Below are 21,439 nucleotides of genomic sequence, written 5' to 3'. Positions count from 1 at the left end.
ATTCCAATTCAGCAGTCTCTCCTTGGAGTCTGTTTTTGAAGTTTTTTTGTTGAAGAATTGCCACTTTTAGGTCTGTAATCATAGAATCATAGAATATCAGGGTTGGAAGGGACCTCAGGAGGTCATCTAGTCCAACCCCCTGCTCAAAGCAGGACCAATCCCCAATCAAATCATCCCAGCCAAGGCTTTGTCAAGCCGGACCTTAAAAACTTCCAAGGAAGGAGATTCTACCACCTCCCTAGGTAACGCATTCCAGTGTTTCACCACCCTCCTAGTGAAAAAGTTTTTCCTAATATCCAACCTAAACAATCTAAACCCCACTGCAACTTGAGACCATTACTCCTTGTCCTGTCCTCTTCTACCACTGAGAATAGTCTAGAACCATCCTCTCTGGAACCACCTCTCAGGTAGTTGAAAGCAGCTGTAGGCATATTCCAATATTTGTGATTCTGTTCATAAGAAATTGTAAACCTGCAATATTGATTCATAATATTTATTAAATCTGCATTTATAATTCTTCTATTTGACATAATTGTAAATCTGCAATATTGATTTACAATTCTGTATTAAAGCTTGCAAACCGTACCTTGCAAACCGCTCAATTGGCTTTGCTTTCTCTAAATTGATACTTTCTCACTTGTTATTAAGATGGACGCTTGTAACACCAAACCGCTCATATTGACTCTAAATTGATACTTTCTCACTTGTTATTAAGATTGACGCTTGTAAAACTAAACGGCTTAATTGACTCTGCTTTCTCTGTATTGGCGCTTTTCATTGATTGTAATTGAGATTGACGCTTATAAATGTAAACCAATCAATTAACGTTACTTTCTCAAATGGTTATGTTCAATTGGCTCTACTTTGCAAACGGATACTTTGTGATGGAGATTGACATGCTTGTTTGTAACACCCATGAAGAACCGCGAATTGGAGCGGCACTCATAGAAATGTCACATAGAGACCCCCCACCCTCTATAGTTTGGATCAGGAATGTTAAAAAACTGGGAGTCTCAAATAAAATAACAATACTCGGTGAAATGAGAAATACGTTTTTTTATTAAAGTAAGGAATGTATGTGAATGAATGGTGGGTTTTGAATAATCAGGGAAGTGCCAGCCTAGGAATTTAACATCGATTGGCCGAAGAAGACGCCAGGTGGAGACAACCAGAGAACCCCACCGGAGGGCAGACTGGGATCCACCCGACCAATTCAAAGGATGAAGAAAGCTGATGAGCACCTGACAGCCGTCCTGGAGCAGTCATGACTAACAATATGACAAAGCAAATTCCATGGACTGGCATAGGAAGAAATTCCTATAAAAATGGATACTAAGGACTGAGAACTTTGAGTCTCCAGTTCTGCCACTACCCTTCAGGAGCATCGGATGCGCATCTGACACGGACTCGGCTCCACTCTCGTGTACAGGTTACCTGGCCAGTACCCTGTCACGAGCAACCTCTAGGCTGGTAACTATAAACCCCTATGCAGAACTGGTATGAATGAATGAATGAATGAATGAATGAATATATATATATATAGTTAAGCAAGGAATAAGTAACGATAGGACAGTGTGAGTTTTATATTTCTTTATTATATTTACAATAAATGTGGCATTTTGCCTTTCCCCTCTAATAAGATCCTGCTGGTTTTTATTTTATTGGTACAACATTTTGGTGTAACACAGCTATCAAATCCCCCCTCATTCTTCTCTTCCGCAGACTAAACAATCCCAGTTCCCTCAGCCTCTCCTCATAAGTCATGTGTTCCAGACCCCTAATCATTTTTGTTGCCCTTCGCTGGACTCTCTCCAATTTATCCACATCCTTCTTGTAATGTGGGGCCCAAAACTGGACACAGTACTCCAGATGAGGCCTCACCAATGTCGAATAGAGGGGAACGATCACGTCCCTCGATCTGCTGGCTATGCCCCTACTTATACATCCCAAAATGCCATTGGCCTTCTTGGCAACAAGGGCACACTGCTGACTCATATCCAGCTTCTCGTCCACTGTAACCCCTAGGTCCTTTTCCGCAGAACTGCTGCCTAGCCATTCGGTCCCTAGTCTGTAGCTGTGCATTGGGTTCTTCCGTCCTAAGTGCAGGACCCTGCACTTATCCTTATTGAACCTCATCAGGTTTCTTTTGGCCCAGTCCTCCAATTTGTCTAGGTCCCTCTGTATCCTATCTACCACTCCTCCCAGTTTAGTATCATCCGCAAATTTGCTGAGAGCGCAATCCACACCATCCTCCAGATCATTTATGAAGATATTGAACAAAACCAGCCCAAAACAAAACAAAATCGAGTGACCAGAGAGATTGAAGTGTTCTCCGACTGGTTTTTGAATGTTATAATTCTTGACGTCTGATTTGTGTCAATTTATTCTTTTAAGTAGAGACTGTCCAGTTTGACCAATGTACATGGCAGAGGGGCATTGCTGGCACATGATGGCATATATCACATTGGTAGATGTGCAGGTGAACGAGCCTCTGATAGTGTGGCTGATGTGATTAGGCCCTGTGATGGTGTCCCCTGAATACATATGTGGGCACAGTTGGCAACAGGCTTTGTTGCAAGGATAGGTTCCTGGGTTAGTGGTTCTGGTGTGTGGTTGCTGGTGAGTATTTGCTTCAGGTTGGGGGGCTGTCTGTAAGGGAGGACTGGCCTGTCTCCCAAGATCTGTGAGAGTGATGAATCATCCTTCAGGATAGGTTGTAGATCCTTGAGGATGCGTTGGAGGGGTTTTAGTTGGGGGCTGAAGGTGACGGCTACTGGCGTTCTGTTATTTTCTTTGTTGGGCCTGTCCTGTAGTAGGTGACTTCTGGCTCTATCAATCTGTTTCTTCACTTCCACAGGTGGGTATTGTAGTTGTAAGAATGCTTGATATAGATCTTGTAGGTGTTTGTCTCTGTCTGAGGGGTTGGAGCAAATGCGGTTGTATCGTAGAGCTTGGCTGTAGACAATGGATCGTGTGGTGTGGTCTGGGTGAAAGCTGGAGGCATGTAGGTAGGAATAGCGGTCAGTAGGTTTCCGGTATAGGGTGGTGTTTATGTGACCATCGCTTATTAGCACCACAGTGCCCAGGAAGTGGATCTCTTGTGTGGACTGGTCCAGGCTGAGGTTGATGGTGGGATGGAAAATAACAGAACGCCAGTAGTCATCACCTTCAGCCCCCAACTAAAACCTCTCCAGTGCATCATCAAGGATCTATAACCTATCCTGAAGGATGACCCATCACTTTCACAGATCTTGGGAGACAGGCCAGTCCTTGCCTACAGACAGCCCCCCAACCTGAAGCAAATACTCACCAGCAACCACATACCACACACCAGAACCACTAACCCAGGAACCTATCCTTGCAGCAAATCCCGTTGCCAACTGTGCCCACATATCTATTCAGGGGACACCATCACAGGGCCTAATAACATCAGCCACACTGTCAGAGGCTCGTTCACCTGCACATCCACCAATGTGATCTATGCCATCACGTGCCAGCAATGCCCCTCTGCCATGTACATTGGCCAAACAGGACAGTCTTTAAGTAAAAGAATAAATGGACACAAATCAGCATCAAGAATGATAACATTCAAAAACCAGTTGGAGAACACTTCAATCTCTCTGGTCACTCGATTAGAGACCTAAAAGTGGCAATTCTTCAACAAAAAACTTCAAAAACAGACTCCAAGGAGAGACTGCTGAATTGGAATTAATTTGCAAACTGGACACCATTAAATTAGGCTTGAATAAAGACTGGGAGTGGATGGGTCATTACACACAGTAAAACTATTTCCCCTTGTTTATTTCCCCTCCTACTGTTCTTGTAAACGGCTGGAAATGGCCCACCTTGATTATCACTACAAAAGGTTCCCCCCCTCCCTCTTCCCCCCTCCCCGGCTCTCCTGCTGGTAATAGCTCACCTTTCCTGATCACTCTTGTTACAGTCTGTATGGTAACACCCATTGTTTCATGTTCTCTGTGTATATGAAATCTCCCTACTGTATTTTCCACTGAATGCATCCGATGAAGTGAGCTGTAGCTCACGAAAGCTTATGCTCTAATAAATTTGTTAGTCTCTAAGGTTCCACAAGTCCTCCTTTTCTTCTTCCAGTTTATGTACTCTTTGGCATGGTGGTCTGATGCCAAGATAGGGATATGCATCTATAGCCCCTACACAGTTAGGGAACCCATGGCAGAACCATCCACTGCGTCCTGCACATTGCCCAGAGTCACTACCCTTCTTAGCAGAAGTCTGTTAATGAGTAATGGCCCTTCAAACTTGGATCACAACAGACCCCAGAGTAGATTTACCCACTCCAAACTGATTCCCCACTGACCGGTAGCAGTCTGGCATTGCAAGCTTCCACAGAGTGATCACTACTCGCTTCTCCATTGTCAGAGCAGCTCTCATTTTAGTTTTGCTGCACTTTAGGGCTGGGGAAAGCTCTTCACACAGTTCTTGGAAAGTGGCCTTCCGCATTCGAAAGTTCTGAAGCCTCTGCTCATCGTCCCATACATGCATAATGATGAAGTCCTGCCAGTCAGTGCTTGTTTTCCAGGCCCAGAAACGGCATTCAACCATGTTCAGCTGATGTGTGACTGTTGCCAGCAACTGCGAATTGCTCTGCTCTATGTCTTCCAGCAGGGTTGCTTGTGTGGCATCACATGGTTCTGCACAGTGGCTCCTGTATCGGAGGAGACCACGTGAATCCACTCACTGGAGCCGAAGAGTCGAGAAAGTCAAAGAATCTGTTTTGCTCAGAATCCCCACTGGAGAGAGACCCTAAGAGGGCCTGTCAAGGTTCCTTCCCCACTCTGAACTCTAGGGTACAGATGTGGGGACCTGCATGAAAACCTCCTAAGCTTACTTTTACCAACTTAGGTTAAAACTTCCCCAAGGTACAAACTATTTTACCCTTTGCCCTTGGACTTCCACTGCCACCACCAAACTTTATTCTGGGTTCCCGAGAAAACATTGTTTGGAAACGCCTTTCCCCCCAAAATCCTCCCAACCCTTGCACCCCACTTCCTGGGGAAGGTTTGGTAAAAATCCTCACCAATTTGCATAGGTGACCACAGACCCAAACCCTTGGATCTTAGAACAATGAAAAAGCATTCAGTTTTCTTACAAGAAGACTTTTAATAGAAGTAAAAAAGAATGACCTCTGTAAAATCAGGATTGTAAATACCTTACAGGGTAATTAGATTCAAAACATAGAGAATCCCTCTAGGCAAAACCTTAAATTACAAAAGAGACACACAGACAGGAATAGTCATTCTATTGAGCACAGTTCTTTTCTCAGCCATTTAAAGAAATCATAATCTAACACATACCTAGCTAGATTACTTACTAAGTTCTAAGACTCCATTCCTGTTCTGTCCCCGGCAAAAGCATCACACAGACAGACACAGACCCTTTGTTTTTCTCCCTCCTCCCAGCTTTTGAAAGTATCTTGTCTCCTCACTGGTCATTTTGGTCAGGTGCCAGCAAGGTTACCTTTAGTTTCTTAACCCTTTACAGGTGAAAGGATTTTTCCTCTGGCCAGGAGGGATTTTAAAGGTGATTACCCTTCCCTTTATATTTATGACAGGGCCATGACTGTGAGATCAGCCTCGCTCAGTCGCCAGAGAATCTGCTCAAGAAAGAGAGGCAGGAAGTGCCCTGACTGCAGGAAAGGCTTCAGAGACAATTCACACCTTGCTAGACATCAGAGAACCCACATGGGAGATTTCAGAGTAGCAGCCGTGTTAGTCTGTATCTGTAAAAAGAAAAGGAGTACTTGTGGCATCTTAGAGACTAACAAATTTATTAGAGCATAAGCTTTCATGAGCTACAGCTCACTTCATCAGATGAAGTGAGCTGTAGCTCATGAAAGCTTATGCTCTAATAAATTTGTTAGTCTCTAAGGTGCAAGTGAGCTGTAGCTCACGAAAGCTTATGCTCTAATAAATTTGTTAGTCTCTAAGGTGCCACAAGTCCTCCTTTTCTTTTCACATGGGAGAGAAACCCTTCCAGTGCCTCAAATGCGGGAAATGCTTCAGTGCCAACACAAACTTCATGACTCATCAGAGAACCCACAGTGGAGAGAAGTCCTATAAGTGTCTTGACTGTGAGAAAAGTTTCAGGGACAGCTCAGGCCTCACTAAACACCTGAGAATCCACATGGGGGAGGGACCCTACAAATGCAAAGAGTGTGGGAAAAGATTCAGTGTCAGCTCCCACCTTCTGTCTCATCAGAGACTCCACAAGGAAGAGAAGCCCGATAAGTGCCAAGTGTGCGGTAAAAGCTTTAGTCGGGGCACACAGCAGGGCTCAGGCTTGGGTCCCCACTCCCGGGGTCTTGTCATTGTCAGAAGGGGGTTACGGTGCAATGGAATTTGAGAACCCCTGGCCTAGATCCACGAAAGTCATCAAAGCTTTGGGAAGTGACAGCACGTGAGATTCTGGCCATTGTTTCTGCCATGGAATCACAGCGTGATGATGGGATTAAATCCACTGTTGTAGCTGGGTAGCAGGTGTAACTGTGCCTTCGTGGTAACTACGAGTACCAAATTCAGGACAAACTGCTGAGAAATAGGGCAGACAATTCCCAAAGCTAGTGGTTATTCTCCCGTAAGAAGTAAGCTTCTGTTTCACCACACTGGCTAACAAAACGTCAGGAAAGCAGTTTCCTTCTGCATTCCAGTCCTTATATTACCACCAAAAACATTGAATTAAATGATGAGTGGATATTTAAAACCAGTTTCATCAAATAAAAGGGCCATTCATACAGCCAGGTCAATATATCACTCAGATCTTACCCAATAATCACACTGTTGCCAATCCTTTAGAACCTAAAATCTAAAGGTGTATTTATAGAAAGAAAGAAAGGTGAGAGTTAAAATTGGTAAAAGGAGTCAAATACATACAATAAATGCAAAGTTCTTGGTTCAGGCTTGTAGCAGTGTTACTAGCTGGGCTGGAGACAGGCAGATGTGGGGGTGGCAGGGACACAGAATCAAGTAATTGGGGTTTGGGGAGAAGCTGGAGGCTCCTAACCAGCAGGGAGCCTGGGAGATGGAAACCCAGGTACTGGCGAGTGTGACCTCCAGGCCATGGGGAATGGATGCTATAGTGGGGAGGAGTTGCTGGAAGGTGGGGAGGATTTCATATAAATGGAGGTGAGCTGGCTGTGGGGAGGGGAGAGGCAGGTACAGGGTAGGTTTAACCAGAAGGGAGAGAAGAAATGAAAGGGGAAAAAACAGGCAATAATGAAGTAAAACAAGAGTGAATAGAGAAGCCAGGGGGAAGGGGTTCAGTGGTGGGGAACTGATATGAAAAGAGTGAAAACAAAGCAATCCTGGGAAGGGAAAAGCTCGGGGGACAGCTGGAGGGGAAGGGGAAAATGCAGGAAGAGACCTGGGAACCCAAGTTGGAAGGATCTGTGATAGGGAATACAGGAGATTTAGGAGGAGACAGAGAAATAAATGGATGGCAAACACGTGCTAGAGACAATGATATGCACAGCTGGCTGAAATGAAATAAAAGGGAGTAGGAAAGCGAATGCGAGAGCGAGAGGAATCTCGGTCCGACTCGACACACACACAGGATGCCTGGAAAGGACTTTGCTAATATGGGGATAAAAGGCCCTGCTGAGCTAATGGGCTAATTCCATCCCCAACATCCACGTGTCCATAACTGCAAAGAACAATAGTAATTCACATTCACACACTGAGTTACACTGCGCTATCTGACAACTGGACTCCGGGGTCCACAATTCAGGAGCTGACCTCTCTCTGTGTGGGGATCTGGGATGTTTCTAACAGTCTCACCTGCAGGAATTCACTCACCGATCAGCTCCCTGAGACAGGAAATCTCCTCAGAGAGTTCAGTGATTGACTTTCCTTCTGGTTCTTCAGAATCTGCTTGTCCAGCTTGGCCAGCGGGAGTTGCTCTTGCTCCTCAAGGCACAATCTTCCACCTTGTAGCCAATTGGTTCATTTTATCCTTCTTTTATTGTGGGATGTTATGATTACCTAACATGTCATGTCATAGATCATCATTGTGTAGCCCCCAAGGAGCAGGCCTGGGTCTCACCCGCTCCCCACACAGCCAGCGTTACCCTTTCCCTGAGTGGCTCCAGACTGCTCTAGCGCTGGGGGGCGGAGAACTAAGGTTTGGAGTTCAGTAGAGTTTTGTAACCTGAACCCTGCATCCCTTTGTGGTGAGGGGAAATCCAGGCACCAGCAGCCTGACTCCTGCATGAAGAGGATGCCTGCCAGCACTGATTGTCAGCCTCTCTGCAGTGACTGAGGAGTCCAGAGCCATCTCTCAACCTAGAGTTGTGAGGGCACCATCCTTTAGTTAGCTGCTCAGAGAAATGGTTTGGGAGACCCCCTGCTCCCTGGGCTGTGTCCTCGAGCCAGGGGGTTCGGGCTTGGGGATTGTGTTACCTGCTGCCTATTAAAGACTTACCACCTTATCCCACCTGTGAGACATTTGGGCTGCACTGAGCCCAGTCCGCCAAGTTGCTAACTCTGCACAGAAGATATCATGGTCACAGGTTATCACAGGTCCCTACAAAGTGTGTGTAGCAACGGGACACTAATTTTTTAAGTTGGCTGTATCAGGTCATGTGACTGGGGGAATTCACTGGTATAATCAGCAAGAGGTGACCCTGAGAATAGTGTTTTACCCTCTTGTGTTATATTTACCTCCTGTTTAATACAATTACTGTGTTAAATTTGTTGTGTGTGTTTGTGTTATATCTTGGGAGTCTCCAACTCCCTGGCAAGTAAATGAGAGTTACCCTGTGGATGTCTTTTGCACTGCTTTGCTGTAAGAGCCACCACTCCTGGTTCTGCTCACACACAGTCTCCGGCATGCAAAATCATTCCCAGCCATGTTATACAAAAGCTTTGCCAGTCACAAAATTGTATTGCAGAGTGACACCAGCAAATTCCCAGTCCCAGCCTTGTTCCCACAGAAATGCATGTCTTGTACTGCCCAGAACTTTACTGGACAATACAAGCTCATAGAAAGTCTCTCATTTCATTAATAGAATAGGATATGCCTAGATGTTCTTGTCCCAAATTAAGTTCCCAAACTCTTCAGTCCAAACACACTGGTTTAGATAAAACAATAACACAAGTTTATGAACTACAGAAAAATAGATTTTAAGTGTAATAAGGCATAAAAGTCAGAACTGATTACTGTGACACTCTGTACCTCAAAGTAGCACCCTGGAGCCCCCATATTCACCACTGTCACATGATTACAATATGTTTTATGAAAACATGTCATACTGTACTGTTTGCTGCTCATTGATATATTCTTATGCAATTCCTCCCCCATTGAAGATTATCTCCAGCTGGAGTTCAGGTGACAGCCAGTTTGTTTACATATGCCTTCCAGATGTTTTCCATTGCTAATATGTAATGTTCTTGCTTATCCCTTCTTCCTGCCAAAGAACGGCTGCTTAACTTGGTAATAGCCCATTTGACTTTCTTGACACCTGGTGTTGGTCTGACTTTTATTTCTGGGGAACTGGTTTGTGTCTGCTTTTCTAAACTTGGAGCATGTTACAGCAACGTGATACAGTAGAATCTTATAACTTTACATACAATTCTAATACACACATTTTAGCAGGACAATAATATTCAGCAGATTATGAGTTTCCAAATGGTACTTCACAAGGCGTACTTTGTGCAAAATTAATTTTCTTGTAAAAAGGGTGAACATGTGGTACAGCCTATTACCTTCCCTTCAGTGGGGTAGCCTCCTGCTCAGCACATTAAAAAATGAAAGCTTAGATTCTGGAGACCAAAGAACATAGCTTGACAAAGGTGCCAAAATGCCATACTGTCATGTATATAACCCCAGTTGTACCCCCGAGTTAGAGTGAAATAAGATTATGGCATCCTTTTGTACAGTTTTACCTGAAAAAGGATTGAGTAATTACATGCAGCATAGATATTACAGTAAGATCATAATAAATGTATTGATGATTTTAGAAGATGCTTCAGAGACATCAGCTCAGGGAAATTTCTCTTGTCATTTTACACAGATGTTGTGAACCTCTTGTGGAAAGTGAAGGCGTCTTTCCCAAAAGCGGGTTTCATATGCATGTTCCACAATTTGCACTTTTCAGCTTAGCCAAATCTGTTTATTTTATTCTCATCTTCACCCTGTACGAATTAGTTGAATGACTACCTACCCCCATGCACCACTAACCCATGCCCACCCCGGTCAAATATCCCTGTAGTTGGATAGTCCATCTGCTCACTGGAAGGATCAAGTGTATTTTTTTCTTTCTGCTCCTCCCTTTGTGCTTCCCTTTGGCCCCCAGCTATTTTTTATGCAGATGCTGAGCTGCCCTAGCATCTATCAATGGCCTAGAGCCAGCCCTTCTGTGCTGGGTGGGGATGAGTGCCAGGTTAGCACCAGCTGATGAGGTCCTCCAGGCAAGGTAGGTTCTCCTGTACCCAGAGGTGCTGACTCTGTGGGTGCTCTGGGGCTGGAGCACCCATGGGGAAAAATTAGTGGGTGCTCTGCACCCACCAGCAGCCAAGCTCCCCTCACCCCCTGCCCCACCTCCTCCTCCTCCCCTGAGTGCGCTGCGTCCCCGCTCCTCCACCTACCTCCCAGCGTTTCCCCCCGGCATTAGCACACTCTGGGATGGGGGGAGGAGCGGGAACGTGGCGCACTCAGGGGAGGAGGTGGGGCAGAGGCAGGGCCGGGGCGGGGATTTGTGGAAGGGGTTGGAATATTGGCAGGGAGGGGGCAGAGTAGGGGTAGGGACTTTGGGGAAGGGGCTGGAATGGGGGTGGGGAAGGGGTGGGAAGAGGTGGGGCAGGGGCAGGGCCTCATGGAAGGGGTGGAGTGAGGGCAGGGCCAGGGGTAGAGAGGAGGTTGAGCACCCACGTGAAAGAGGGGAAGTCGGCACCTATGCCTGCACCTATACTCCCTTGCTTTGTGCGTGGCACCAGGGCTGGGCAGAAGACAGCCATCCAGAAGCCCGGTGTGGGGCTGCAGAGTGCCTGCCTGGAGGCAGAATCATAGGCACCTAGGGAGCTTTTAGAGTGGAAATCTGGGCTCTGAGCACCTACAGGGTTCAGAGACAGCCAAGTGGGAGTTTGTGAATCCCAGTGGGATCTGATTCTTGGGCTTACCCCATCCAAGAGGACTGCTGGAAACAACTAAAGACTGACCTGGGGACAAGCACTGGACCCACAATGGAAGCGCATCTAGTCTGTGGAAAGATTCTTAGAACAACTGTTAGGGTGAGATATTGCATGCAATAAGTTTCCTTAGTGTGTTAAACTTAGTTTTCATGTTCTGTTTTATTTTGCTTAGTAACCTACTTTGTTCTGTCTGCTCTCTCATATGACCACTTAAATCTTACTTTTATTCTTAATAAAATCACTTTTGTTTTTTAATAAACCCAGTGCAAGTACTTGTTACCTGGAGGGGGCAAGGAGTCTGTGCATATTCTCTTCCACACTGAGGGAGGGTGAAGGAAAAAGCCTCTAACGCTCCTGTTTCCTGGCTCCAGGTAGACATTGTGGCTTACTGGCTGGGGGGGAAGCCAACTATCTAGCTGTGGAACACTCAGTCGGAAAGGGAGCGTGGCTAAGACTTGGGATTACCGTGTTAGAGACCCATCTTCTGTTCCCAACTCTTTGTAGGAGCTGTCTCTTAACTGAGTGGTAAGGGGGCACAACTGCTCATTTCTAACTGTTTCTATGCTTGGGATCATGGCCTTTCTCTCTAGTAAGGGAGATGAATTGCAGGGGATCTAAACCACAGCCTGTATGAACTTGTGGTGACAAATTCCCAGCTCAGGGAACTTTCCCATGCACTGCAAGAAAACTGGGTGTCATGGCCTGTTTGTCACCAATGTCATCTGTGATCTGGGAGCACTCTGGCAAATTGTAGAGTCCAGGCTTAGAGAGGAGAACTTGAGGAAGTGGGAGTGAGAGCAAAGGGCAGTGAAAAAGAAAGGGGCAAGCCAAGGTGGCAGTGAGATGTGTAAATGCTACTGAAAGTGACAGTGTCATTCACTGCATACTCCATCCATTTCAGGCATTAGTCCAGGAAAAGTGGAGTTATTTCAGTGCCTTAAACAAATCTTTGTAGCAACGTTGGCAGTTGTTTCTTTTCTGGTTACTAAATGGTCACGCCCAGTGCCGCTGAACCCCTCACAGTGATGGTAAATAAAGCGTTCCCCGTTCGGAGGTTTTATCCATTTTAATATTTTTTCTTGATCCAGTTTTTGTGGAAGAAGCAGAGGGGACCAGGGATTTGAGGCTCCCTGGACCGAAATACCAGGAGGGTGAGAGGCTGCAAGTTAATAGGAGAGATTCCAGGAAATAGGTCTTGTGCACTCTTAACAATCACACTAGAAATTATGTGATTTTGTGTCACCAAATGCTCCTGCAATGGAGAAATGACCTGCTATGAAGGATGCACAATCTGCTACTGGTCGGCGAAGGGGCAACAGGAATAACCAATGCTAGACAACAGGGGAACGCTGCCTCAAGATGGCATTGCTCACAAAGCACAATGCACACCTTAACCCCTGCCTCCTATGCCCCCCAGCATCCCACAGTCCTAAACACGCCGCCTCCTCCCCGTGGTCATTTACACTCCCCCATGGTCCGCACAGACCAGCCTGCCTCTCCCATAACCTGGAGCCCTCTTCAGCCCATGTCGCTCTTTAGGCCTCCCGAGCACTTGACTAAAAGCGGTTAGGAAGTGAGGCAGGGCTGCGGGATGGGTGAGCACAGAAGCAGGACAAGCACTAGAACGACCCCACCCACCTCACCTCGGGTGCATTTTTTTGTCTAATTTTGTAACCTGAAAGCTAGATGTTTAAACACTTAAATATGTTTAAACTTTTGCTGGGTAAATAGAGTCCGTGGGCACTGAGAGCGCTGATCACTGCACAGGCACCAGCCTTTGATACAGGTGTTAAAGCCCCAAACCTGCCAGTGGCTCCATATGAGTGCAGGGGTCTATCCGTGGGCGGCTCCTTGGAGAATCAGGAGACAGAGCCCCAAAGGGAAGTTCCCAGGTGCAGGGAGCAGCAGCAGGATACATGTGGCTGAGTGATGCCTCCAAATCACATGCAATGCATCCACCGAAAGGGGGGTCGCACTCACAGGGGCAGCTGGATTTGCTCCTGCGGAATGAGCAAAAGCTTTGGTGGATTTTGCTTGCGGGAGGAAAGGGGAAAGATTTTCCTGAGGATGAGGAGGATGAAGAAAGTCTTGGTTTGGGAATTCAGAATTGCCAGCCCCAAATGTTCAAATGCGCTGAGTCAGTCTCACCAAAAGTCATGAGACTGGCTTTAAAACCATGCGATTATGTCAAAAGAGCAGCCTTGGAGTTTGTTTTATTTGCCTTCTGCTTTTCGAGCCTTTAGGGTGCCCTGGGGTCACATTTTGAAGCTTCCTCCACCGCCGCATGGGCTAGAGACTGACCTTTCCCTTAGAGCGAAGGCTGAAATCCTCGCATCGCCACCTGACTCCAGGAGCTGGGGCTTTAAGGAAAACAATCATTACCAGGAGCCTCACGACAAAATCATGAGAGCTGGCCACCTGGGGAATTCAGCGCAGCCTGTGGCAGGAGAAAGGGGCACCCACCCAGTGGCCAGAGCTGACACATGGGCCCAGGTTTTTACCCATCATTCACCTGGCTCCTTTCAGCAGCAGTAACGGTACTAACCCCAGGTGATGTCATGCATGGCCATGGCATAGACTAGGTTAACTCCCTTTCAACTGTTGAATTTAATACTCGCCTTTCATTCCGGTTACAGGTGGGGAACAATAGCAGTCTCCAATGCAAAGGCACACCTGAGGCCCCAGGAGTCTGAAAGAGCCAGCCGCCAGGTCTGTTGCTTCGGTGGCATTCGGTGAGGCGGGGACAGGGATGGTGTGCGTGTGAGAGAGAAGCTGCAGCAGAGAAAGGAACAGAAAAGGCCTGGTCTGGGAGCTGGTGACCCAACCTGGAGAAAGCCGAGAGAGAGAGGTTTTGGGGTGCTGGCTGAGCAGAGTGTTTCAGGTGCTGTGAGCAAGGACGCTGTTCCCTGTTTGTGTCTTTCCATGTTCAGGGAAGCAGGACTGTGTACATCCCTTGAAAACAAAGAAGACGGCGCCAAAGGAAATACAAGACTCTCTCCATTTCTACGCCCAGCCGGAACATCTGCGGGGCCCCAAACTCCCAGTCCTCACTTCAGTTCTGCCCCTGTCACTGCCATCAATTCCATCCCCATCCCAGCGTCACACCTGCAGCTCCTGAGGGTCTTTACTCCCCCTGATCCCAGGCCAGGGTGGGGCGGGCTGCAGGGGGGCCCTCTCCCCCTTCCCAGGCTCGGTGTGGCAGGGAGGGGGAGGAGCAGAGGAGCTGTACTCTTTGTACCCACAACGTGGGGAGGGACCTGCCCTCATACCAGAAGCTGCTTCCCATTAGAACTTGTCACTTTGCTGTTCCTGAGCAGGGTCCCGCAATCACATGCTCAGTAACGTCGGCAAGCCACTGCCCTCGCTCGCCATCGGAATCTGCTCCCTGCAAAAGGGGGCTCAAGGGGAGAAATCGGAGCGGAGGGATGGGCAGGATTTGTACAGGGGCTAAAATACATCCAGAGGAGGGTACATCAGATTCAGGGAGGGGAAGGAGAGAGGCGAAGAGAAGAGAGGCAGGATCTGGGGTTCAGACGGGGGGGGCTGCCCTGCCAGGTAGGTGCAGAAGGGGAAACCCCCAGATTGAGGGTGGCAGAGGGGATAACAGTTACCACAGATGGGGTGAGCCATCAGCAGCAGTTCCAAAACAGGGTGTGGTGGATGGTAGAAGGACTTGTGTTCCTCACTGGATGGTCCATCTCAGCACCCCCTCCCCAGGGCTGTGGTGTTAAAGGCCCCGGGTAGCCCAATGCCCAGGGACCGCAGCTCTTCTCTCGCTGACATGGTGGACTGAGCCGCCACAGGAGACTCGTCTCCATGGGGCGCCCATACAGGAGTCCCCTCCACTGTAGCTCTGTCCGTGGGTGGGGGCTGTTCTCCCACACGCTGAGCCAGAGACTTGCCCCAGAACTGGCCGGTGCAGAGGGATCAGCAGGAAGCCAGGAGGCCCCAAGCCCAGGCAGTCCCCACGGCCATTCCTCAAAAACACAGTGCCTCGGGAGCAGCACAAGCAGGAAGTCCCCTGTGATCAGAGTTGCCCCTGGGGAACCCCACAAAGGGGGATCCCCACCACGAGCGGGAAGGTACATAAAATATACAGCCCCAGGTGACATGGCCTTTTCCAAGGAATCTCCATTGGGCTGAGGGAGGGATGAGGGGTATCCCCAGCTCTGGCCCACTCATTCCCCTCACCACCTGCTGTAGGGTCCCTGGAGCACGCTCTGCAGGGTGTGCAGTTCCACAACAGGGTTGCCAACCATCGGTAAATTCATGGACAGTCCATAAGAAAGAGCTGAAAGTGGACCTGTCCATAAAAATATTTAGATATCAGTAAAAAAACCACCGAGCCTTGCAGTGGAGCTGAGGAGTCCCTTCCCCTTGGCCCCTAGGCGAGCTCTGCACTGCAAGACAGCTGCAGGGAGTCCCCAATTCCCGGTGCGGGGCCGGAGAGGGGAATTCTCCTGGTGGGGGCTCCCTCCAACCTGCTGCTGGCTGACAGGGGCTGCTCTTCTCCGCCTCCGGCTTTGAACTCTTCTCCTGCCGGGCTCCCTTGTGGCTGGGGGGGAAGGGGAGAGGGTACAGCGGGCCAGGCGTAGCAGCCTCCCACAGGCTCCCTGCGGCCCCACCAGTAAGTCACAGCAGGGCAGTCACTTGCTCACTTTTGTCCTTTTGAGCCATCCTTATTAAAGCTAATGTTAAAATTTTTTTTACAAAGTACAGAGGTTAAGAAAAAGAGTTTCTGTACATCTGGGTGTCATGCTTGGGTTATCTACAAATAAAAGTTTTGCTTAAAAGTCATATGAAACATATAGTAGATAATGAGCAATAACCGAGATTTAGGTGTGCAAGTTTAGCAATACTGTTCGGATATTATTGATCAAATATTCAGGTACATCACTCCTGGAAAGTTTTACAGAGAGGTGGTAGTGGAAAGCAAATGTATCCATGAGTGTAGATTGTCCCTCAATAAACCAGATTTTTAGGATAGGCTGTCTGTTGGGAAATACAATCCACCGGGGAAGTATTGGAGTTACTTTCCTGGCTGCGCCTCTCATCAGCACTCCTGCTCATCCCTCCTGGTATTGCCGATGTCCGGTGATGTGTTCTGTGTAGATGTCCCTCGACCACCTGATGGCATCTGACACCACGAGTTGCCGGATCAGCTGAGAGCATAGTGTTGACCAACTCCACATTCTCTCAACACTTGCTCGTTGCTGGGGTCCCATGCAGCCAGGGCTCTGACCATCAACGCAGGGGTTTGGACCTTGTAGCCCCAAGCTCTCAAGGTGTCAGCCAGAGGGACGTACTTCTCCAGCTTTCAGGATCTGGCATAGCGGAAGGCCGGGGTCCTGTTCTCGAAGGGCACTGTGACATCCACCGTAATAATCTTCTGAGCCTCATTTGTGATGACGATGTCTGGACGCAGTCGACTGTCCATTCCAGGGATGGCAGAATTCACGGCAGCCTTCCCCACGGGTGGCAGGATGGATCTGACCAGGTGATCCTGGAGGGTGCTGTGTCGCAGCTGCCAGGCTCTGGAGTGGGGCTTGCAGTCACACAGGACGTGGGCTAGCGTTTTGTTGGCATAGCCGCACTTCCTGCATCGCTTGTCCCGATTCCCGTGGGGGACGGCTCCGTTCAGTGGAATGCAGCTGAGCCGGGCCCGGTGGGTGAACCTCCACTTTGCAAATCGGGTGAAGGAAGTGGTTGCTGGCGTCGCACAGGCACCTCGAAGGCCTCACATAAGAATATGTCTCATAAAAAAACTTTGGTTGTCTGTAATTTTTTTTCTATACTGTCTATAAAAATTATTTTCAGCAGTTGGCAGCCCTGCTTCTGAGCCCCATTCACGTGGGAGCAGGGAGACCTGGTGCAGAGGTTTCCTGTGAGAGCAGATCTGGGAAAAGGGACATGAGTCACCCCCATATTTGTTATCTTTTCTTCACACCAGTTTGTGCTCAAAGGCTCCTTGTCTTTGCAGGCAGGAATTATTGTAACCTTCAGACTTTACAGCAATAAATAATACGGGTAACACCATAAAATGAACCCTTATCAGGTTAAAGGTTGCCTGATGGAAAGCAGCACATTAACTTTCCGGCTGTTGGGAAGTTTCATTCTGAAGAAGAGAAGGAAGAAAAGGTAGAAAACTTCATCTAAAATTGAATGATGAAATAATAGTGGCAGATACTGGCTCACACAGGGGATAGGAATAAGGGTACATAGAATCATAGAATATCAGGGTTGGAAGGGACCTCAGGAGGACATCTAGTCCAACTCCCTGCTCAAAGCAGGACCAATCCCCAACTAAATCATCCCAGCCAGGGCTTTGTCAAGCCTGACCTTAAAAACTTCTGAGGAAGGAGATTCCACCACCTCCCTAGGTAACGCATTCCAGTGCGTCACCACCCTCCTAGTGAAAAAGTTTTTCCTAATATCCAACCTAAACCTCCCCCACTGCAACCTGAGACCATTACTCCTCGTTCTGTCATCTGCTACCACTGAGAACAGTCTAGATCCATCCTCTTTGGAACCCCCCTTCAGGCAGTTGAAAGCAGCTATCAAATCCCCCCTCATTCTTCTCTTCTGCAGACTAAACAATACCAGTTCCCTCAGCCTCTCCTCATAAGTCATACGTTCCAGTCCCCTAATCATTTTTGTTGCCCTCCGCTGGACGTTTTCCAATTTTTTCACATCCTTCTTGTAGTGTGGGGCCCAAAATTGGACATGGTACTCCAGATGAGGCCTCACCAATGTCGAATAGAGGGGAACGCTCACGTCCCTCGATCTGCTGGCAATGCCCCTACGTATACATCCCAAAATGCCATTGGCCTTCTTAGCAACAACGGCACGCTGTTGACTCCTATCCAGCTTCTCGTCCACTGTAACCCGTAGGTCCTTTTCTGCAGAACTGCTGCCGAGCCATTCGGTCCCTAGTCTGTAGCGGTGCATGGGGATCTTCCATCCTAAATGCAGGACTCTGCACTTGTCCATGTTGAACCTCATCAGATTTGTTTTGGCCCAATCCTCCAATTTGTCTAGGTCCCTCTGTATCCTATCCCTACCCTCCAGCGTATCTACCTCTCCTCCCAGTTTAGTGTCATCTGCAAACTTGCTGAGGGTGCAATCCACGCCATCCTCCAGATCATTAATGAAGATATTGAACAAAACCGGCCAGAGGACCGACCCTTGGGGCACTCCACTTGATACCGGCTGCCAACTAGACATGGAGCCATTGATCACTACCCACTGAGCCCGACAATCTAGCCAGCTTTCTATCCACCCTATAGTCCATTCATCTAGCCCATACTTCTTTAACTTGCTGGCAAGAATACTGTGAGGGACTCTGTCAAAAGCTTTGCTAAAGTCAAGGAATAACACGTCCACTGCTTTCCCCTCATCCACAGAGCCAGTTATCTCATCATAGAAGGCAATTAGATTAGTCAGGCATGACTTGCCCTTGGTGAATCCATGCTGACTGTTCCTGATCACTTTCCTCTCCTCTAAGTGCTTCAGAATTGATTCCTTGAGGACCTGCTCCATGATTTTTGCAGGGACTGAGGTGAGGCTGACTGGCCTGTAGTTTCCAGGATCCTCCTTCTTCCCTTTTTGAAAGATGGGCACTACATTAGCCTTTTTCCAGTCATCCGGGACCTCCCCCGATCGCCATGAGTTTTCAAAGATAATGGCCAATGGCTCTGCAACCACATCTGCCAACTCCTTTAGCACTCTCGGATGCAGCGCATCCGGCCCCATGGACTTGTGCTCGTCCAGCTTTTCTAAATAGTCCCGAACCACTTCTTTCTCCACAGAGGGCTGGTCACCTCCTCCCCATGCTGTGCTGCCCAGTGCAGCAATCTGGAAGCTGACCTTGTTCATGAAGACAGAGGCAAAAAAAGCATTGAGTACATTAGCTTTTCCACATCCTCTGTCACTAGGTTGCCTCCCACATTCAGTAAGGGGCCCCCACTTTCCTTGACTTTCTTCTTGTTGCTAACATACCTGAAGAAACCCTTCTTGTTACTCTTAACATCTCTGGCTAGCTGCAACTCCAGGTGTGATTTGGCCTTCCTGATTTCACTCCTGCATGCCTGAGCAATACTTTTAAACTCCTCCCTGGCCATTTGTCCAATATTCCACTTCTTGTAAGCTTCCTTTTTGTGTTTAAGATCAGCAAGGATTTCACTGTTAAGCCAAGCTGGTTGCCTGCCATATTTACTATTCTTTCTACACATCGGGATGGTTTGTCCCTGTAACCTCAATAAGGATTCTTTAAAATACAGCCCGCTCTCCTGGACTCCTTTCCCCCTCATGTTATTCTCCCAGGGGATCCTACCCATCAGTTCCCTGAGGGAGTCAAAGTCTGCTTTTCTGAAGTCCAGGGTCCGTATTCTGCTGCTCTGCTTTCTTCCCTGTGTCAGGATCCTGAACTCGACCATCTCATGGTCACTGCCTCACAGCTTCCCATCCACTTTTGCTTCCCCTACTCATTCTTCCCGGTTTGTGAGCAGCAGGTCAAGAAGAGCTCTGCCCCTAGTTGGTTCCTCCAGCACTTGCACTTGGATGGTAGAAGGACTTGTGTTCCTCACTGGATGGTCCATCTCAGCACCCTCTTCCCAGGGCTGTGGTGTTAAAGGCCTTGGGGGGCCCAATGCCCAGGGACCGCAGCTCTTCTCTCGCTGAAATGGTGGACTGAGCTGCCAAAGGAGACTCGTCTCCATGGGGCTCCCATACAGGAGTCCCCTCCACTGTAGCTCTGTCAGTGGGTGGGGGCTGCTTTCCCAAGAAGGGTTTCTTCCAGCACTTGCACCAGGAAATTGTCCCCTACACTTTCCAAAAACTTCCTGGATTGTCTGTGCACCGCTGTATTGCTCTCCCAGCAGATACCAGGGTGATTGAAGTCTCCCATGAGAATCAAGGCCTGCAATCTAGTGACTTCTGTTAGTTAACTGAAGAAAGCCTCGTCCACCTCATCCCCCTGGTCCGGTGGTCTATAGCAGACTCCCACCACGACATCACCCTTGATGCTCACACTTCTAAACTTAATCCAGAGACTCTCAGGTTTTTCTGAAGTTTCATACCGGAGCTCTGAGCAGTCCTACTGCTCCCTTACATACAATGCAACTCCCCCACCTTTTCTGGCCTCCCTGTCCCTCGTGAACAGTTTAGATCCATCCATGACAGTACTCCAGTCATGGGAGTTATCCCACCAAGTCTGTTATTCCAATCACATCATAATTCCTTGACTGTGCCAGGACTTCCAGTTCTCCCTGCTTGTTTCCCAGGGTTCTTGCATTTGTATATAGGCCCTTGAGATAACTCGCTGATTGTCCCTCTTTCTCAGTATGAGCAGGAGCCCTCCCCTCTCGTGCTCTCCTGCTCGTGCTTCCTCCCGGTATCCCACTTCCCCACTTACCTCAGGGCTTTGGTCTCCTTCCCCCGGTGAACCTAGTTTAAAGCCCTCCTCACTAGGTTAGCCAGCCTGCTTGCGAAGATGCTCTTCCCTCTCTTTGTTAGGTGGAGCCCGTCTCTGCCTAGCACTCCTCCTTCTTGGAACACCATCCCATGGTCAAAGAATCCAAAGCCTTTTCTCCAACACCACCTGCGTAGCCATTTGTTGACTTCCACAATTCGACAGTCTCTACCCAGGCCTTTTCCTTCCACGGGGAGGATGGACGAGAACACCACTTGCGCCTCAAACTCCTTTATCCTTCTTCCCAGAGCCACGTAGTCTGCAGTGATCCGCTCAAGGTCATTCTTGGCAGTATCATTGGTGCCCACATGGAGAAGCAGGAAGGGGTAGCGATCTGAGGGCTTGATGAGTCTCGGCAATCTCTCCGTCACATCGTGAATCCTAGCTCCTGGCAAGCAGCAGACTTCTCGGTTTTCCCGGTCGGGGCGGCAGATAGATGACTCAGTCCCCCTGAGGAGAGAGTCCCCAACCACCACCACCCGCCTCCTTCTCTTGGGAGCGGTGGTCGTGGAACCCCCATCCCTAGGACAGTGCATCTCATGCCTTCCAGTCGGCGGAGTCTCCTTCTGTTCCCTTCCCTCAGATGTATCATCTGGTCCACTCTCCGCAATGGTACCTGTGGAGAGAACATGAAAACGGTTACTTACCTGTATCTGCATTGCTGGTACATGGACACTCCCCTTTCTTCTTCTGGAGGTCACATGCTGCCAAATTTCTTCACCGTCCTCCTGTCCCCGCAGTGCAGCCTGCTCTGAATCTTCAGGACGTTGTGCCCGTAGAAGCATATCCTGATGTCTGTCCAGGAAAT

This window comes from Natator depressus, chromosome 5, assembly GCF_965152275.1.
Source record: "Natator depressus isolate rNatDep1 chromosome 5, rNatDep2.hap1, whole genome shotgun sequence".
NCBI classification, from domain to species: Eukaryota; Metazoa; Chordata; order Testudines; family Cheloniidae; genus Natator; species Natator depressus.
Note: the sequence above shows the minus strand (reverse complement) of the source record.